Source organism: Cygnus atratus, chromosome 2 (assembly GCF_013377495.2).
Source record: "Cygnus atratus isolate AKBS03 ecotype Queensland, Australia chromosome 2, CAtr_DNAZoo_HiC_assembly, whole genome shotgun sequence".
Taxonomy (NCBI): Eukaryota; Metazoa; Chordata; class Aves; order Anseriformes; family Anatidae; genus Cygnus; species Cygnus atratus.
In genome coordinates this window covers 53,783,785-53,803,014 of record NC_066363.1, presented here as the reverse complement: position 1 = coordinate 53,803,014, position 19,230 = coordinate 53,783,785, and the positions used below count along the sequence as shown (strand labels likewise).

General features: G+C 43.0%; 1 protein-coding gene across 19 annotated transcripts in view; it reads left to right on the top strand.

The window, feature by feature from the left end:
- Positions 1-19,230, top strand: part of ATXN1 (ataxin 1) — a 215,768-nt gene that overhangs the window by 18,425 nt on the left and 178,113 nt on the right. For 4 of the 19 annotated variants that reach the window (XM_050708626.1, XM_035549627.2, XM_035549626.2 and 1 more), the window contains one exon: positions 10,915-11,014. The exons of 14 other annotated variants lie outside the window; for them this stretch is intronic. The gene's annotated coding sequence lies outside the window, so the exon portion shown is untranslated. Of the gene's footprint in view, positions 1-10,914; positions 11,015-15,989; positions 16,450-19,230 lie in introns of those variants that run through there. One more of the 19 variants, XM_050708624.1, reaches the window with a different exon arrangement.

Below are 19,230 nucleotides of genomic sequence, written 5' to 3'. Positions count from 1 at the left end.
TGGAGTCCTTTGTGAAGAGCTGGTATTCAGCCTTTGGACAATTTGCGTTTGGGGATGGGCGTGGAAAATAAAGAGTTTTTGTGGTGCGTGTGAGTGGGGTTTGCTCTGTAGCTGAGCTTTTTGTTGTTGCTTTTTTTTTCATGTATTTGAGAGAGGTTGTGGTGTGTAATGTATGAGTATTGACCTGGGTCATCTCTTTAGTTCTGCTCAGGACTTGAAAAGAATTTGTGGTTACTACTGAGAGCAAATCTGTTCACCTGCCAACACAAGTACATCAACTCTGTGTGTTTGTACTTCAGACAGAACACTGAGAAGCTTCTGCACCAGAGATTGAACCCGCTGCTGGCCTTCATGTAGAGTTCACCTCACTTAGCTAGTGCCATGTTACTGGTGTCTGTCATGATGTCTCTGTCTCACCTTCTGCAGAGTGGGGTGCTCTGGGGTCTCAGCAAGTTCTCTTCACCAGAATTACATCTTATGCAGGTGAGCAGAGCAGCTGGAAATTCTGGGGGGTTGTGGCAGGATCATTTTGCACATGCCTATCCATCTTGCCGTTCTGCTTCCAGGCATCCAGGGATGCCTGAGCGTGAGTTAGTAGATATCAGGAGTCCTGGAAGGATAAGAGAAGGGAGGACCATATTTTACTGTGGAAGTCTGGGGCAACACATTCCTTCAGCTAGGCTTCTCAACTAGACCATAAAGCGTTTACACTCAAATTTTATTGTATCACTGCTGAAAACTGTTAATATTGCCCCTCTTAACTCAACAACCGATTTCTGCAGAAAGGAGGAGAATTACTTCTAAAGATGATTGTTGACTAATGCAGTGTGGTGGGCCTGATACTGACGTCCCTCCAGGAGCAGGAAGGAGAAGATAGACTTGGACTCCTTTCGGAAATATGTATAATGGTGCGTCAGTAGATTGGTTAAACTAAGCCAAGTTCTGCGTTTTGCTCCTAGTACTTGTTCTCAGAATATATCATAATGTTTTTTTTGGAACGGCTTCAGCTTATGTTGTGAATGTGAATTAATTAACATTAGTATGAATTGCATATTGTAGAATGGAATTTGTTTTTCTATGTCTTCTGTCATGCTCTTCTGTCAAGGTACTTCAAACATTTTAAAATAATGAGTTCAGTTATAATACTGCCATGGGTCTGTAGACTAACATCGCTGTCTTCCCGGGTGTAACAGGGGATCAAATGTAAGGCTGGTTTCACTGGTTGGGGTGGGAAGAATACTGGCTGTGATATTAGCACTACCCCTAGTATATTTAAAAAGCATTTCTGACAGGCTCCTTGTATTGGCAGACTGGATCTTGCTGTATATTACTTCATTTATAACTCTCAGTACAGTGTAAACAGAATGATGAGGAATTGCAGGGCATATTATTCATTAACTGTTGTTCAGGCCTCCTTGTTGTATTCCTAGCCCTGATTATTTCACGTCATGGCGTACTACATGAAAAAGCTGGTAGCCCTTGATTTCCTGCAACAAAACTGAAGCTTCCTTTTACAACCCTGCAACAGCACAGCGTAGCAAAGCAGGTAAACTAGCTTTCACCCCAGGGTCCTGTTAATTTGTGTGGAAAATGAGGGCTCCATTAGTTGTCTGCTGGTCTCTGGAGGGGAGGGAGGTGCCTTGTATCACTCAAAAACAATTCCTTTCAGCTGGCTAGAGAGGAGTATGGATAGGATCCAGCATACAAATGTCCCCAAGTACAAGAATTATAATGGAAATGTTGATGACCAGTCAGTATAGAGATATTAGCAAGCATTTATATAGCTCTAGAGTTGTTGACTACTGTAGACATGTTGTTTTAGGCCCTATTCCCACTGGCGTTCCTTCTGTTGGCTTTCGGAGGGTTGTGATCAGACCCCTTTGGCTCAAATTTGCAGAGAAGTTAATTAAGACTGAAAGAAGCATGCACGTTCTGTAATCTTCTTGAAGTTTCAGAGAGGAGAACAGTGGAAATAACTGACCTCTGTAATGATACCGAAGTACTTTGTGGTATCTTCAAGCTGTACACTGAAAGTAGAGATTCCCTTGAGTTATTTGGGACATTTAATTTGACCTTTACCTTGTAAAGTTGTCTGTTAATGGAAGGCTTGACATAATTTTTGTCCATTCCTCATAAAGCTGTTCTTTGACAAGGAGAAAAACCTCTCTCTGTAATTAACATACACCTTTCTGAACACAGGAATAAACATTTATTGTTTTCAGTTTGTACTAGTATATGAAAGCTTCTCCAAAACTTTGGCAGCTTGGTAGGAAGGAGTGGCAGGTTAGTGCATTCTCAGCTATGCTGCTCTAACGTATGTTACTTCTAAAGACACCTACATGTTATAATAAAAATACCTCTTATAGCCAAAGATATGTAACCACAGTTTAGCTAATTATGAAAGAAAAAGATTCAACTAAGTACTGAAACGGGGGGGAAAAAAGGCAAAAATGAAAGTTTTTTTTTTTTTTTTTTAAGAGCAGCAGAATCAACATAGGAAACAATTACCTTTCCATAAATATTTAAAAAAAACAAACAAACTGATGGTTCACCCTATGTTAAATTTGTTATCAGTTGTGGAATATATATGGGCCAAAAGTCTGAAATAGTAAGAGCTGTAAATTCGATTGATATTCAGACCTTGGCTGCACTCCAGAAAAGAGAATAAATATGTAGCTTTGCTAAAAACAACAAAAGTCAATTTGGGGAAATGTATGAGTACTGCTAGAAAAGCTGAACAATACATCTCTATATAAAATTGCATGTGACTGGTGTAAGTGCTGTTCTGTCACAGTCAGGGCTGTTGATACTGTAAGCAGGTAGCAAAAATTTACTGTTTAATATTTCATGGATAATAATTGTTCTGAATGCTTTAAATAGTACAGGAAATGTAGTGTCACAAACTTGACATTTTAATATTAATATTGATACTGAAACAGTCTCACCACAAAGAATGCCAGGACTGCAGGAGGAAAGACAGCATTTTCATCAGATAAGAACAGCAGTTTTAAAGCCCTTCAGATATGTTGAAAAATGCCATATGAAAACTGGGGCAAAACTGTCTTTCAGGTTTGGACATTTTATATCCAGTTTTTGGAATCCCTCTCTAGAGGTAAGGTTAGAAGCAGAGAGGTGTTTTTCTGTCATTTAGGAGCAGAGAGGTATTTTTCTGTCATTTTCTCCAATCTCCCCCTAGTTCCCCCACCCCAACTTTCTATTGATGAAGACTGTCTCAGAATGGTCAATAGCACAGGGCTACTAAGTGGTTTGGATTCACAGGTCCAAATACAAAAGTGTGTGTAGGTACAGAAAAGATGCAAAGGAATGTATTGGCTTTACTGTCCAGTCTCAAAGTCGCTTGAAATTTGTTAAACGTTATCTTCTGTAGCATCCAGATGTGGCTACAGAGTACTTACTAAGGAGGGAGCTTTCTTTTCTGAGAATAAAGTAGGGCTGGCTTTCTCTTTTCCTTTATTTTTTTAACAAGGAAGCAAGCCTTCTGTCCTCACGTCTGTGTGCAGATGAGTGTGTTTGCACACCCTCTTACTTGTAAGTTCGTTATGGCTTGCCTTGTTCTTATAAAAATGTGTGGTGGTAGCAGGGTAGGTGGAGGGTGCAGTGTTTCATGTACAAGTATGCAAGAAGTGGCAGCCTACGTACATGTCGGAGCCCAAGGACTGTTGCCTCTTTGCATTCACAGAATAACAAATTTCTCCCAGAAAGGATGCAAAATAAAGATGGAGACTGGTGAAAATCACTGCTGATATTGTACATTGCAAAGAGAGGAGGCCAGCCGAAGCCAAGCCCACATGAGGAACAGGAATATTTCTGTTTATGTTCTGTTGCTGTGTGTAGTGCAGTGTTGTTATGGATGGTGCCCCACTGTTGATAAGACTTTGATAACTTTCGGCAATTACGTTGGTACGTAGACGATTTGGTAAGTCACTTACCTATCAGTGCTATCACCAGCTACATTGCTTTCCAAAATTCCCTATAACAGAGTATGTAGGAACGTGTTTTTGGCTTTATACTGCTGGTATAGGTTGCCCCAGTTCGAATCTAGCTCTTTAGGTATCTGTGTGCAAGCTAGTTAAAGTTTTCTTCTGGGGGGTGGGCAGGAAGAAATGGTTTGTCAGCCTCCCTTCTGAAAGCACTTTGGTACTTGTGACTTCTTTTTCCCTTCAAAAATATATCTTGAACTTTCAGAATCTTGTTTTCAGATGTGATTAATGGTAACTTTTATCTTTAGAATGCAAATGTAATTTTAGCATAACTTGTGCACAGTATAATGCTTTTCTCTGCACAAATGGCTTATCAGACAATTAAAAAAGATAGGTATATATTTAAATATGTATATATAGTTTATCTTCTGAAATGTTTACATACTTTTAGCTACTTCAGCATATTTATGACAAAGATGTGCTTTTCTGCATTTTGAAGTGCGAGCAGCCTCATTTTTGCTGTGTGTCACCCACTATAACTAGGAAGAGAAATTGGCCAAGTCACTAGAACTGCTGCAGTGCCTTTATGTCTCAGTGCTAGTAACCTACACAGAAACCACCCGTTTCCCAACAGGGATGTTAGGGAATCCTGAATCCTTGATGGTCGTCAGCTTTCCTGTCCGAAGGTTGGAACAACAGCACTTCTGTTAAGTAACGCAAATCCCCCACTGCTGCCATGCAGACACAAAGCAGGAAGGCTCTTGACCCCAAGCTGATGCTGGTGGTGTTGTAGCTAGCCCGAGTTGCTGAACGTGGTAGGGACAACCTCACTTTTGCTAAGGAGATCTGGGCAAAATAGTAACACATGGGAAATCTCTCCAGGGCTGCCCTGTTTGTGAGGTGATTCACAGCCTGTATAGAGTGGATGGAAAACGTTGTTCTGGAAGTGTTCCAGTTTGTTATTATTTTGAAGTCATTTTGCACAGACTCAAATACTGATGGTGGTATGGGGAGTCTTTAGAGCGAGAAGGAGTGGAAGGTGAATCTCCCGCATCTTAGGTCAGGTCTTAACCAGTAAATGACACTTTATTTTGTGGCCAGTTATCCACCTGACAATCCACTCTGTTCTAAATTAAAACCAAGAAAGCAAAATAGTCAGGAGATTTTGGCCTGTTTACAAGATGGGTTACTGTTGCAGATGATTATATAGATGTGTTTTACTGCCTGTTCCTTACAGCAAGATTTAGAAAAGCATCTTGATTTTGAGCACAGACAAAAATGGGAGTAATCATGCTGAAACAAATTACTTTTTTTTACATCCTATACTTGCTCTATTTCTTCAACTGTTTCCCTAAGTATCAGCTGCATCTACTATCAGTGGCAGAATAATAGGTTAAATGAATATATATTTTTTTATCTAGTATAGCTGCTCTTAGGGAGACAGAAATAAATTATTAAGATAACATTAATCTTCTCATTTAGAGCATGAACCTACTCCTTTGATATTGGTGCAAATTAATGGAATAAGGATCATATCTTTAAATAATAATAATAAAAACTAAACACCAACTGTAGTATCTTAGAGTTGACCAAGTTAAAAATCTGAATGAATAATTGTGACATACGCCTAATCCTCAGCTAATGTTCATGGTAAGAGAATAATCTTCCATGGAGCTGTGAGCGGCCAACGTGTTATAGTGCATCAGGGCCCTATTAATCCATAGATTACTGACAGAGAATATGGTAACAGCTCTAAAGCGTGCCATAGGCAGCATGCTTTTATCTTTGCATTGTTGTTTAAAGCTGCATTCTAATGTGTCACTGGGGATATATGTAGTCCTGGAAAAACTGTTCCCACTGTGGTATTTGCTAGCAGTATGGTATGTGGCCAGGATGTACACTGGATATTCAAATTATGTATGCTGCAGAATTTGTAAATTTGCATTTTAAAATACTTGTCATTTCTGGAAATACCCTGAGGTGTAACTGTCCACAACTTCCCTTTACTAAGTAATTATTAAATATTTGCTTTCAAAGCTGAATCATTAGCCAGCTGGAGAGTGGGTTTCCCAGCTAGTGATTTTAAAACCTTGAAGTCAGGACTGTAACCCAGAAAGTTTTCTTCCATCGTTGCTGTCTCGTTCATTAATACGTGTGAAGCACTGAAGCCAGCTAGCCGAATGCCCTGCCTCCCGGGGTGCAGCCCATTGCCCTGCCTTTCAGAAAAAGTGCTGGACAGCTAGTGCTACATTGGAGACTAATTTCATTGAATCTGGAGAAGTTACATGTATTGCATCTCTTAACCTTCAGGAGTAGGGGTTCAAATGATGGAACTGTGGACCGACAGCCATCTGTCCTTCCTGGAGTGGTGTTTAGGAGACTGGGGAGTAGGTTACTGCAGCGTTCGGTGTCTTTTGCTTGAAACCACGAAAGCTGAGGCCTTGTCTACATGCGTGCTGTTGAGGAACTGGGAACTGCCCGGAGGTGGGCGACCAGGTTCTCTTTTTTCTTGCCTGCCTCTGCCCACCCTTTTCTGTTGCACTTCAGTGTGGCAGGTTTATTTTGTGTACAGCACCTGAACTTCTGTGGGATTTCTGTGTGATAAAGGGCCTTAAATAAACAAATGCATTGTTACGCGTGTATCTTGCAGGTATCCCACTCTCTTCAGTGATAAGTCTATCTTTCACCTCAGGCAAGCCCGTGACACTTCAGCTGTGGAGGCAAGCTGCACCCTGTTCACAGCCAGGGCCTGCTAGCCCTCACACAGTACTAATTGCGAACTCCCCCTTGTGCAGGAGGGGGACATCTCAGTGGCAGGACCAGCTGGTTTTCCTGAAGCCTCAGGGACCATAGAGGCCCTGTGCTTGCTCCTGGCCACGGAGCTTGCGGTTGGGCGAAAGCGCCTGCGCTGTCCTTCGTTAATGGCGCTCCTGTGGGGATGCGATGGTGCTGCACCGTGTAGGCCTTTGGGAGAGCGTACGTCATTGCAGTCTTGGCTGGAGGTTGTGGGCTGTAAAGCATCACTGGTTACGTTGGTTAATTGGTTTGTAATGCAGCGGTGGCTTCTAGTTTGTGCTCTGTGGTGGTGGCAGTGACCAGTGGCTGTGGTCTGTGGACCTGCTGGCTGGGAGCTGCTTCTCCAGCGGAGCAACTCGCAAACTGACAAAGATCGAAGAAAGCCTGCTCAGTCTTCCCATAGGCCAAAGGAGATCATAAAGTTATCTTTTTGATGTCCTGATTACGTTGTAGATTATTAATTACATTTCTTTCATTTTCACGTCATTTCTCCTGCTTCTTTCATGTAGGTTTGCAATAGATTGACACCTCTGTCTTTCTCTGTGAATATATCTGCAGTTTTTTGATATCCAGAATTCTCTGCTGTTTGAATAAAGTAATTAATCTCAGTAACTTTGTAATCTTTAAAATAGGATGTCTTCTGTGAAGTTACCAAACGTTCTGCTAGTAGCAGTGTAGTAGTTATGGCTGTTTTCAGAGACCTCAAGAGTTTGCTGGAAAATCATCCTTCAGAGTGAAATATTTTCTGCTTGTTTTCATTATGAAAGGCAATAAACTGTTGCTGTCAGTGTGTGGGAATCCATTCCTTCATCTGACCTTGTAGTACATGATCATACTCCACTGGCCATTTTTTAGATACCGAAGCGTGGAAGTGAAAAAGTCTGCATTGCATTATTTAGATATTATGCAAATAATCTTTTTTTTTCCTTTTTTTTTTCAGTGTCTCTGAAAGCTTTTTTAAAAATTCCACTGCACCCCTTGTAGATTGGCCCACAACAGAAGAACTAGTCTTGAAAGTTCAGCGTAGTTCATATCTGAATGTGCATCCTCTGTTGCTTCATCACAAATTCACATCAGCCTACTGGCACGATAACATGAAACGAGCTGTGGAATCATCCACAATTTTGCTTAATCTTGAACAGGAAGACTGGCAAGTCAGTGGAAAATGCCCATCAGTAGGAGGCTCAATGTTTAGAAAAGCCTGACGTGGAGAACAGTGTTGTGCAACATAGGGGAGTAAGGTCTTGCTCTGAAGGGGATGGAGAATTTGTGGGTAGGACTTTTGGCCCCTGCAGGGTTCATGTCAGACCTAAAAACGACTGCAGGAGTGTTGTTGGTGTATGTGGCTATGCAGTCTGGAGCTCCTGACGCCCTGGAAAAAAAAACAGTGTGGCCTTGCTCCTGTCCTTCACCTTTTGGTGCAATGATGCAGGACAACAGAGGAGGAGCAGCAGGCAGAAAAGCTGTGGTTCCCAGCTGTGTTCCTCTAATGCTTTCGTGGGACTCGCCCACGCGTGGTGGCAGGGAGGCACCCACCAGGGGCTTTGTCCAAGCAATATTCTTCGTTCTAGGACACCTAGGATTTGTGGAGCCTTGCTGGAGTTCACGGTGAACTATATAATTAGTATGATTTTAGCTTCCAGTGAGCTGTAATAGTACCAGGAGGCTGTTTCTGCTTTGCATAGCTTACTAGAAAAGATATTTTTAATTTTCTACATGTACACCTTATATAGAAGAACATGTGCTGTGGCTTTTTGTCAGGAGACAGCATGAACTGTGTTTTCCAGTGTCACGATCAGCAAGTGTGCATCGAAACGCTTTTCCCAGGCATCCATTAGGCCAGCTAGGGAGGAGTACTGCTGGATGTGCAGCATGCTCATACCTGAGCACAAGGCAAATGGTCAGTCTAATTCTGAGTGGGGTCCAGAAGTTTTTCCATTAAGTTTATTTGTAGTTGAACTGGGGAAGTGATCTGAGAAATCTTCCAGCCTGAGGAATGTGAAGTAGGAATGAATGGGAGGAACCTTAAGTGGCAAGAGGGAAGCAGTAGGCCAGGAGAAAGACGGGGTCTGATAAAATCAAATAACAAAACACACACACAAAACTGTACGATTTAGTTTGAAAGAGTAGCTCCATGCTTACAAGCTTGGCACAACTGTCTTCTTTGACTCATCTCCTTGCCTCAGGCCCCCTCCTCCTTGAGAGGTGGGCTGTGTTCCTACCCTCTGCAGTGGGAGAGTACCTGCTCCGGTCAGTGGTGGTTGCAGAGCCAGGGGAGATAACCAGGTCTTTGTGCACATTCCCTGTCGTGGTCACTGCCCCTGGGTGCCTGTGCTTGGCTTGTCTTCCAGATCTTAGACTTCAGGCAGCGGGGCGTTAGAAACATTATAGGCTATTAAATATATTGTTGGAGTGTTTGGCTGGACTAACTGTTGCTTTTAATAGAGTTCAGATGTGAGATTTGGGGGTCTGAGAGGTTTTGGATGTAAACTTTGTTCATTTGGTTTTGAGAAAGGAAGTACTTTCATGCTTTGAAGGGGGAAAAAAATACGAAGACAGTACTGCAAGTCTCTTCCTTAAATCAAAGTTTTGTGTTTGAAATGGGAACAACTCAGCAGAACAGTTTAAGTAAACATTGCCATAACTGCTTATCTGAGACACTGGCATCCTCTCTTTTTACTGCACTACTTTTTTTTTTGTGGTATCCTGGAGTCTCACAGTCACTGATGTGTTTGTTCTCACAGCATTGCTTTCACAGGCATATGCTTTTATGTCCGTTTACTAGTTGCCACCAAGTTTTGAGACTTCATCTGAGGAGCCCACTCTCGCAGTGTAGGTTTTCTGGATTCCCTCCATAGCTGAGATTTTTGAATTGCTGGCTGAAAGGTCCTTCTCCCTCTGCCCACAGTTTTCTTTCTACCTCTGTCATGGCTTCTTCGTTATGGGGAAAAACCAGAGGAAACTATTCCTGAGTCATTTCAAGTTAGTGTTTAGCACAGAAGAGGGTAAAATCTGGGCCAGAAACAGCAAGTGACTGATGCTGTCCGGTTGCAGCCTATGCAGGTGTCAATGAGTGCAGTATAAACTCCAGGAGAACTGCTGAAAATCACGCGTGTATGTGAGGGGCAAGGACTTAGGTACTGTCCTCTAATGCCAGCACCAGAGCACGGGGTAATATTTCATTACTTGGTAGAAAAATTGCACCGTATTGTGCAAATGGCTTATTTAAAGCTTGGTTGGTTTTGCATATGTGTTAAAGTACTGTAGGCTTACACTGGGTCTCTTATCTAAAGAGCACTGATACATATAAGTAACTTCTGTGCGCTTAAGTGGATGAGAGGAATAAAATCAATTAGGAAAGGATAGAGAGAAAACTGTGCCTCTCTAACTACCAGTTCTGTCATGCTTCAGACAATACTGCAGCAGGACATGGGAAGTGATCTCAGGTGCACTTTTAGTCATATTTTAAAAAACAGTATTTCTTGGTGAAATAGTCTCCCAAATTAAAAAGTTAGCACACATGCAAATGTAAGTATATTAGTCTGCCTGTGTCAGTCTAGCACATATAAAGAGCTTCACAACTGTTCGGATCCGCTCTTCTTTCATAATGGGTTGCAACTTGTTTACTAATGCTTGAAAGCATGTACACATCAAATAAATCTCTGGTATTTGGGCCATAGTGTACCAGCATTATGCAAAGGAAAGATTAACCACACTCTATATTGAGCTATGATCCACTTTACTCTTGATTCCTAGCTACGCTAAAGCAGCCAAACCATCAAAGAACAAAATTAGTGGAAGGATTCCTCAGACAATAGATATATTTCCATATTTATTTGCATTATTGTTAAGAAAAGGGCAATCAGAAGAGCAAATCTCCTTGGGACTCAGGCTATTATACATTAATCATAATACGTGAAGTAAGTTTTTGGGTGCAGAAAACCAGGAACAGAGGCAAATACTGTAGAGCCGCATGGTATATGGTGTGCTATGTTAAGAGACCGTACACTCATTTTGACTGCTGGTGCTGTTAATAGATAGTCTTTAGCAAGCATTATATTGGCAAATCTGACACAGACTGAATTTGCAGCCGTGACTCAAATGACTTTCCTAACATGAAGCATCTTTATTGCATATCATTTTAGCTCTTTCCTGTTTTTACTCTGCTCTCTTTCAGCGAAAAGGTCAAGAAAAGCAGTAGCTCAGTGGCTGAATTTTTCAGAAGTGCTTTACAGCAGGGAAAGTGGGGAAACCTCTTAAAGTGGTGTTTTAATTCAGTAAGTTAAGCCTTTTTGTTCTTTTTCGCTATCTTTTTGTTGTTGAATTTTATCTATCAGATTAATTAAAGTGACTTTTAAGGTAGCTCCAGGCTGGTGCAGAGCTCCTCACCCCCCCCTGCATCTTTCCCCACCCCCAGAGGTAGCCTTTGCCTTGTGAAACCTGCCAGCCCATCTTGCTAGACATGGTGGTGTTGAATCAACTCTGTATTTTCACAACATGACTGTCCATCTGCACTGTCTGTGGTTGGGTTGCCATATTCAGAAAATTATCATACAGTGCGTGTGCCTCTTTCTTCACTTTCCCTGCACGCGTGTGTGCATGCACCCACATACTTGAATGATGCTCTTCCTTCTTCACTGCTCTGTAACTCACTGTGCTGTGAAAGCTGTCTGCTGCATCAATGAGAGATTTTCAAAGCCCAAGAGAGGATTTTTTGGGCCCTCCCTAAAGCAGTAAGGTGCGTATGTTTGGTATCACTGTTAGCATCAACATAAGGGATTAAAAAAACAGACAATATCCTTTACTTTACAGTAGCAGATGAAATGGAGGTTTTAGCCAGCTTTAAGGGTGCTGAGTATTGCCAGCTGAGGCCAAAAGGGCTTTCAGCTGGCCAGCAATTCTTGTGAATTCTTGTGGGCCTGTTACTACTTACTATAATTTTATTGCAGACCTGATGTTGCTGCATTTTTCGCAGGTATGAGTTTCTTTGCTCATATCTTTTCATGCCTTATTTGCTAACTCTTCTATTCTGCAAAACTGGCAGGATGACAGCAGGCAACTCCCTCATCCTTTTGTGTTGGGACTAATCCTTGGGGTTCTTTCTAATGTGTCTCTAGAAATATGTATTCAACTTAGGCTAAATGCTGACTTGATTTGTAATACTAAAATGTGGACAGTGCAGATAACTGGATATTTTCTCTCTCTTAGAAAGAAATCATTGTAGAGGAATATGTGAATACTTCCAGAGTTTTAAGCTGTCACATTAAAAACATTCTTAAAATACAGATGTACTTTAGCACGTGCCTAAATACTTTGCTGAATCCCTACGTTTGGCTTCATTTAGCAAACTTGGAGTTTGACAAATAACAATTAGATGACCATTCAGTTAACAGGTTTTGGTATTTTAGTGCTCTGAATTGTGCTTTTTCTGCTTTGGCATGAGTGACAGATTTTTATTTTGATTTTGGTTTATGTGGATCGGTTTTACTTCAGTGTTTTTTTACTTAACATATGATTTAATTAAAACTTTGTTACAGTGATTGATAGTTGCTTTATTTGATACCTGTTTATAGGCATTTATTCATTACTTTTTCTGTGTACTGATATTTGTCAGAAGAGAACGATATTTTTTTTTTTGTCAATGAAATGAGGTTATAAATGACTGTAATTTTGGGACATATTGCTAGTATGAGCAAACAGTATTCCCGTGGTGAATTTTCCGCCATGGAAAACTGGGTTATGCATAATACATTTCAGAAGGGACCTATATTCTTCTGAAGAATAGCGTTTTGCAACTCCTGGAAACTATAGGAAAAATACAAATCCAAAGTATTCCTCAGCATCTTGCAGTCTTGTTCGTTCTGGTTCAAGCAGGTGACTGGAAATGGCTGCCTGGGGGTTTTCTTCCTGATTTTTGCCCCAGTATTGCAGGACGTGAGGTGAACGATCCAGCTCCGTGTACCTCAGTGCAGCCACCAGAACACCTGTGGGCGGTGCAGCAGCGTGAGGTCCTGAGCTGGTGGTACCCACGGTTGCCAAAGATCGAAAGGAAAGCAGCACAGATGTGTTACTTCGCGTTTTCCTGACAACGACAACAGAGCTTGGAAAAATTACGACTTGGAGTAAGCTGTGGGAGGAGAATATGTTCTTCCCCGCTAAAATCACAGCATTCATATTCTTGGCAGTGTCATTGAGCTCGGCTGTAACTTCTGGTTTACATTTTAGAAATATACTAAATAGCATATAACGTTTAATTCCGGGTTGCATTACGCAACGGAAGGCGATTGCCTCAGTAAAACACATCTGCGTTGCGAGAGTGAGCTCTCCTGGGAAACAGGCGCATCTTCCGCAGAAGTCGCAGCGAGGCGTGGGCAGGGCATTGCTATTTCGGCAAGCAGAGGGAGCCAGCTTTGGAAAGCTGCCTCACCTTTCACTTTCCATGGAACTTACCCTTTCTCCTTGTTTCAGGCACCAGCCGCTGCCACTTGCTTCTGGTTCTGGTGTGGCGCTGGGGATGCTTTTAGTGGCTGATGAAACCATTTTTCTGGGTTCTGTGAGTTGTGATCTTTGGTGTCTAGCATGTGTATGGTCCGTGAGCAGGGTAGGCTCTTAGGGATGCTATCAGTAGAACATCTGGAAGAGCTAAGAAAGTGTTTTGTTTATTTGTTTGTTTTTGTGGGTTTTGTGTGTGGCTTTTTTTTTAAGCTACCTCTGTGATTGAATCTTCTTTTACTGATAGCAACAGTTGATGGCAGGTACGAAATTCCTGTCATTTTTATACTGGGTTTCAGTTTGCTTCTTCCAAGCCTCTCTCTTGCTGGAAGCCAAGTCAGGCTCCTGCTGTATCTCTCAGTTGAGCTGAAGTTCTTCCTGCCATCCTAAAGCTTGGTTGTCATCACTCCTATTCCTCTTATTATCAGTGTGCTATATATTTTTATGGCAGTACTTAACACAGACTTTCCAACAGTGCTTATGACAATGTAATTGAACTTCTGATGGAAATGAAATCGTTTTACCTTTAATGGGGCGCTTTGGGTGCTTTCTAACGTGGTGCTCTCTTAAGCAGCTTGTGGAGCTAGTCGGTCAGTCTGTAATGTGGGTGCAGAGAATTTCACCAGGCACTATTCAAAGTAGTTATTCAGTTTGCTGTTAAACTGCAAGACTGGAGTGAGTGAGATTCCCCAGGGATCTGTCCTGGCTTTGGTAATACTCATTGTTTTCATTATTGAAATGATTGATGGAGCAGTGAGAGCAGTTATTAAATTTACATAGGATAAGAAGCACGGAGGGGGGCTGCAGGCTCCTCAGAGGGCAAGACTGAAGTTCAGAGTGGCCCTGACTAACTGGACGAATGGTTTGGGGGAAAAAAACAACAAGAAGGGACAAACATATAAGCACTGTGCAGGGGTAGAAATACCCAGCTGCACGGCACGGGATGGGGAATGGCTGACTCAACAGTGGTCCTGCAGTGGAAGGTCTGCGAGTTGGAGCTGGGCCGTGCTGCAGGCAGTTTGGCCTGGTTTAGCTGAATAGGGTGTTAAAAATCACAGCTGGCTCCCAGACCACCAGAGGAAACCAGCCTGTGGCGTGTCCTGCTCTCTTGTCCCCTGGGAGATGTGCTGCCAGTGCTCTGCTGAGCAGGCAGCTTTTCCCTTCCCTTCCCTCCCCTCCCCTCCCCTCCCCTCCCCTTCCCTTCCCTTCCCTTCCCTTCCCTTCCCTTCCCTTCCCTTCCCTTCCCTTCCCTTCCCTTCCCTTCCCTTCCCTTCCCTTCCCTTCCCTTCCCTTCCCTTCCCTTCCCTTCCCTTCCCTTCCCTTCCCTTCCCTTCCCTTCCCTTCCCTTCCCTTCCCTTCCCTTCCCTTCCCTTCCCTTCCCTTCCCTTCCCTTCCCTTCCCTTCCCTTCCCTTCCCTTCCCTTCCCTTCCCTTCCCTTCCCTTCCCTTCCCTTCCCTTCCCTTCCCTTCCCTTCCCTTCCCTTCCCCAGACAAGCACTGTTCTGGGATGTGTAAAGAAAACCCACAAAATACCCCATCCGCTCGGTGCTGGAAGTGGCCCAACACCCGGTTTGGGGTACAGCCTAGTAGAGAGCCACTTGGACGACATCCAGAGAGAGCAGGCAGTGAAAATGATCAAAGACTTGGAAAACACCACCTGGGAAAGAAGATGAAAGAATTGGGATTGTTTAGTCTACACGGGAGAAGGCCAGTAACAGCCGTGATAGCAGTGTGCAAATATGTGGAAGTCTGTTGTGGGGAGGGAGGGAACAGGCTGAACTGCAGGACTGCTAGGGTTAGGATGGGAAGAAACGGGCTTAATTTGGAGGTGGCAAGGCATAGGTAAGCATTTAAGAAAGCTCTCAAGTGATAAGGGTATTTTGGTGCTGCAGTCGTTTGCCTTTGAGAGAGCTGTGGAAGCATCATCGCTGGAGGTTTTTATAAAACAGACAAACCTCCTCCAGGAGTATTTTGGGCATTGCCTTGGGGAAGGAGGTGGAATACATGCCTCTGAAGGTCGTTTCCCAGGAAATAATGAGGAATGTTTTTTGTGCGCGAATGTGTGATCCCGTGAACTTAGGTAAACTGTAATAACAACAACTAACTCAAAAGATAGTGGCAATTCATTATTGCAACACACCAGCGGTAAATAGCCGACTGATTTATGCACAAAACCCGATGATGATATTATCCTTCTGCTCTCTGTTCTAGTTTAAAAAAAAAAAAATCTGTGAGTAAGCTAATTTTACTGGAACGTTTCAAAAGGCTGTTCCTGTAAATATATTACTCGTATACAGAAATAGAGGAAGTGATGTTGGTTGGCTCCGCTTGTTGAAATATTGTGCAAACACAATCAGTACCCGCTAATGCATACCGTGGCCGTAGTAAAGCCAGCAGTACTCCGTGAGGCACGGCAGTTTTGCGCTGGAGCATGATGTTGTATTTGCAACCTAGGTGTTGCTGCACTCGTGTATTTGCTTTGTGTGGAGTCGGGGAGCAGGCTGAGCAGAATTAGGCTTTAATTACCTCATTGCTGTCTGTATGAGTTGTTCTCCTCCATTGTCTCGTTACGTTAAGTGCATGAGACAGCAATCGAAGAGCAAACCTCAAACTCGCCCTTTGCTGCTTAAGCCAAAAAAACCTTTGGCAGCTCGTGCAGCCTCCGTGAATGCACCTCCCCGTGCACTTGGCGTTCAGTACATGGGGGTGGCGTGGGGGAAAAGGAGATGCTCTTCCGCAGAGTGTAACTTCCTGCCTTGAGAAATGGCTGATGCTTTCCCAGTGGATACTCTCCTCCTTTCATTCTTGCTGGAGGATTACCTCTGTGATTTCGCCAGTTTCTGCAAGTTTCCTGGATCCTTTTAACTCAGTTTCTGCCGCAGGAGAAAAAAGGCTTTTTTTTTTTTTCTTTTTCTTTCTGGAACAGAGTTTCTCCCCTCCTCACTGCAGGGCAGGGCAGGGCAGAGGAGATCTGTGCTGCCATAGCAAGTGCGAACAGTCAGAGATGCTGCAGGATGCCACCAGGAAGCACTTCTTTACTGCGTGGGTGACAGAGCACTGGCACATGTTGCCCAGACAGGCTCCTTTCTTGGAGCTTCCAGGACATGATCCTGGGCAGCCTGCTTGAGGTGGCCCTGCTTGAGCAGGAGGTTGGACCAGGTGACCTCCAGAGGTCCCTTCCCACCTCAACCATTCTGTGATTCTGTGAGACTCCTGAGAAGGTAGGACCATGCTGTTTGAGTCTGGTGAGAGCAGCTAGGCTCCTTTGCTCCTGCTCAGCGTGGCTCCCAATTTGACAGCCCTGAGGGCTGTTTTGTCACTGTCATCCTGGGACTAGGAGCACTGGCGGAGGACAGCGCAGAGTCACTGTGTGCCCAGCACGGATTTAGCAAGGCTTATCATAATCCTGGCAGGATCCACGCTAACCCGGAGCGGTCAGACATCACCACGTGGTCATGTCCCCAGCCATGCAGCTCTGGCCACGCAGTGCTGTGCTTACTCAGAGAAACTCGCTGCTGTGCCAGTCCTCGCTTTTTTTGCATCTGGGAGAACTGCCCTGAATGCTCGAGAGCTGCTGGCCCTTACCTCTGGTCAAAAGCTTCCTTCTTCTGGTCTGCTGCTATTCAGATCTGTGATCTAGCGTGATAAGAAAATGAGGGCATGCATTCACATGTGCACATATGTGCATATATTTTAGCCTCCTGCCTTTTTAAAATTTAAAATACTAGTGTGCATTTGTCTCTGTCCCAGTGCATCTGCCGTACATCAGTAAAGTAACACTCTTCTTCATGATCTTCAGTGTCCCATCTCATGAGAAATGAATCAGCACTGCTCCTGCTGTGGGGGGTTATTCGGTGGGATTTAAATGCTGATTTCAGTCGTGACTAAAATCTGCAAGCAGGAAACCTTTATTAAAATAATCAGCTTCTAAATCTTGATTTGCATTTACTCTTTTTAGGTATTGCCCTTAAAGAAGGGGATGCTTTCAGTACTTCAAATAATTTCATATATCTTTTCCAATTTAGACAATGTTATATTTCTACAGATGTTCCATCAGTGAGATAGTCTAACGCATATTTCTAGGGGCCTCGAAAGTTTTCCACTTCTTATTATAATCAGTGGTGTGTTATCAGTTCCCTGTTTATAAGATTATATTTTTGCATGTGACTTGTATCAAGCTACATTCAAATGAAAATAAACGTTCAGCAAAAGCTCACAAAAAGGAGATTATGAAACATTTTTGTCACATAACCAAAATGCTTACTTAAAATAGGAGCTGGGAAATGGGGGGGGGGGAAGAAGAAAAAAAAAAGGAAAAAAAAGCTTGTTCTGCATTAAAATTAAGCCACTGCAATTAATTACAGTCATTAAACCACTTTTTTTTGTGTGTGTGTGTGATCACAGTATTTTAGAGAGTTTTGTGAACTGTAGATCCTGAACTCTTGCACATCACTTCTATTAGGAAAGTATTTGAACTCTTATTTTCTTTTACTACTTCCAGTTCCTTTCTCTTATTTGAGGTAAGTGTTTAGCTTGGGCTGTTGAATGCATTGAAATAAAGAAGATACTCTCTCTGGCCTTGCAGAAGAAACACCACAGCTACTGAAAGCTGATGTAGAATTCAGTCAGGCCTGATTTTAAGAAGTGTAGTCAATAACTTCTGTCAGTTTCAAGGTTTGTTTTTCTTCAAGACTTAGCAGTAAGACCATAATTCCCTGAATTCAGATGGTGTCAATTGATACAGTATTTGAATGTAATGTGGATCACCACAACCTAATTTTAAAATGCATGTGTTAATTTACATATATAAAAGCATTTAAAAAAAAAAAACAAACCCTACCATGTATTTGTGCATCTGTATAGGAATAAGTTTTTAGTATGTTTGAACCGTCAGGCCCACCCATCCCTCCTCATAGGGCATGAGGCTCCCCCTGCTCAGCCCCTGGCCCTCCTCCTCCACACTGTGCTGGGCAGCCAGGCCTGCAGGGACAAGAGCTCCAGCATGGGGATGAATGCACCACGGAGCATGAGCCTGCTGAAGTGCAGGTCTTTGGGGGGTACCCTTTCGGCCTCTTTTTCTTAATTTAAGAAAGTTACTCAGTTGCCAAGAGAAATATTTAGAATTTTAGGCGCTTTTTTTCTGCTTGTCTTTTCCCAGGGCCAGTCACTCACAATGCAGATTTTGCATACCTGAAATTAACCTCTAATGTTTAAAACGTTTGTGTGTGTGTACATAGGAGTGAGCAAGAGAGAAATCATTTATTATTCAGCATGTAGATAGCAGTAATCTAGGTCCACATTGGTCAGTGTGAGAGAATAACTCTCTGCAGCGGATAGGAGTGGAACAGGATTTGGGGCTTTTCCAGTGAGTTCCCAGTCATGTTCCTGGATCTCATGAAAGTGACTCTGTGTTTCAAATTTACCCAGTTGTAAACCAGCAAGTGAGACTGAGCACTACTTAGAGATTTTAGGAATAAAGTTTGCAATTTTGTCTTCTGATGCGCTACAGCTACATAATCTCTCCCAGAAAAAGGCAAGCAAAATGCTACTTACTGGTTTACGCCACTGTCCCTTCAGGACTGCAGCGATGGCTGTTGGTCCCATGGAGGGCAGCAAGCTCACAGGCACATGTGGATCAAGTGTGATAACACCGATCGCTTCTGGAGTCTGGTGCTTTTCTTCTCAGAGAGCTTTGCAAACATCAACTGAATGTAAAGATACAAGGCAGGCTCATTTTCGTCCTTTACTGCGTGCATGAACTGCCAGTTCTCGGAAACTGGTAAAGGAATTAAGGATGTGGTGCTGAGATAAATCTTCAGAGAGGTGCTCTGGCTGAGGATCAGGTAGTTTCCCCTATTCCATCTCTTTTAGCCATGACTTCCTCTGCTGCGCACGCTCTGGCATTGCTCCCGATCACAGTTCACCCAGGATGGAAGTTATTGCTCCTGGCACGTACTGTGCTGGTTAACTCTCAGCAATGTGAACCCTGTGCTCTGTCACTT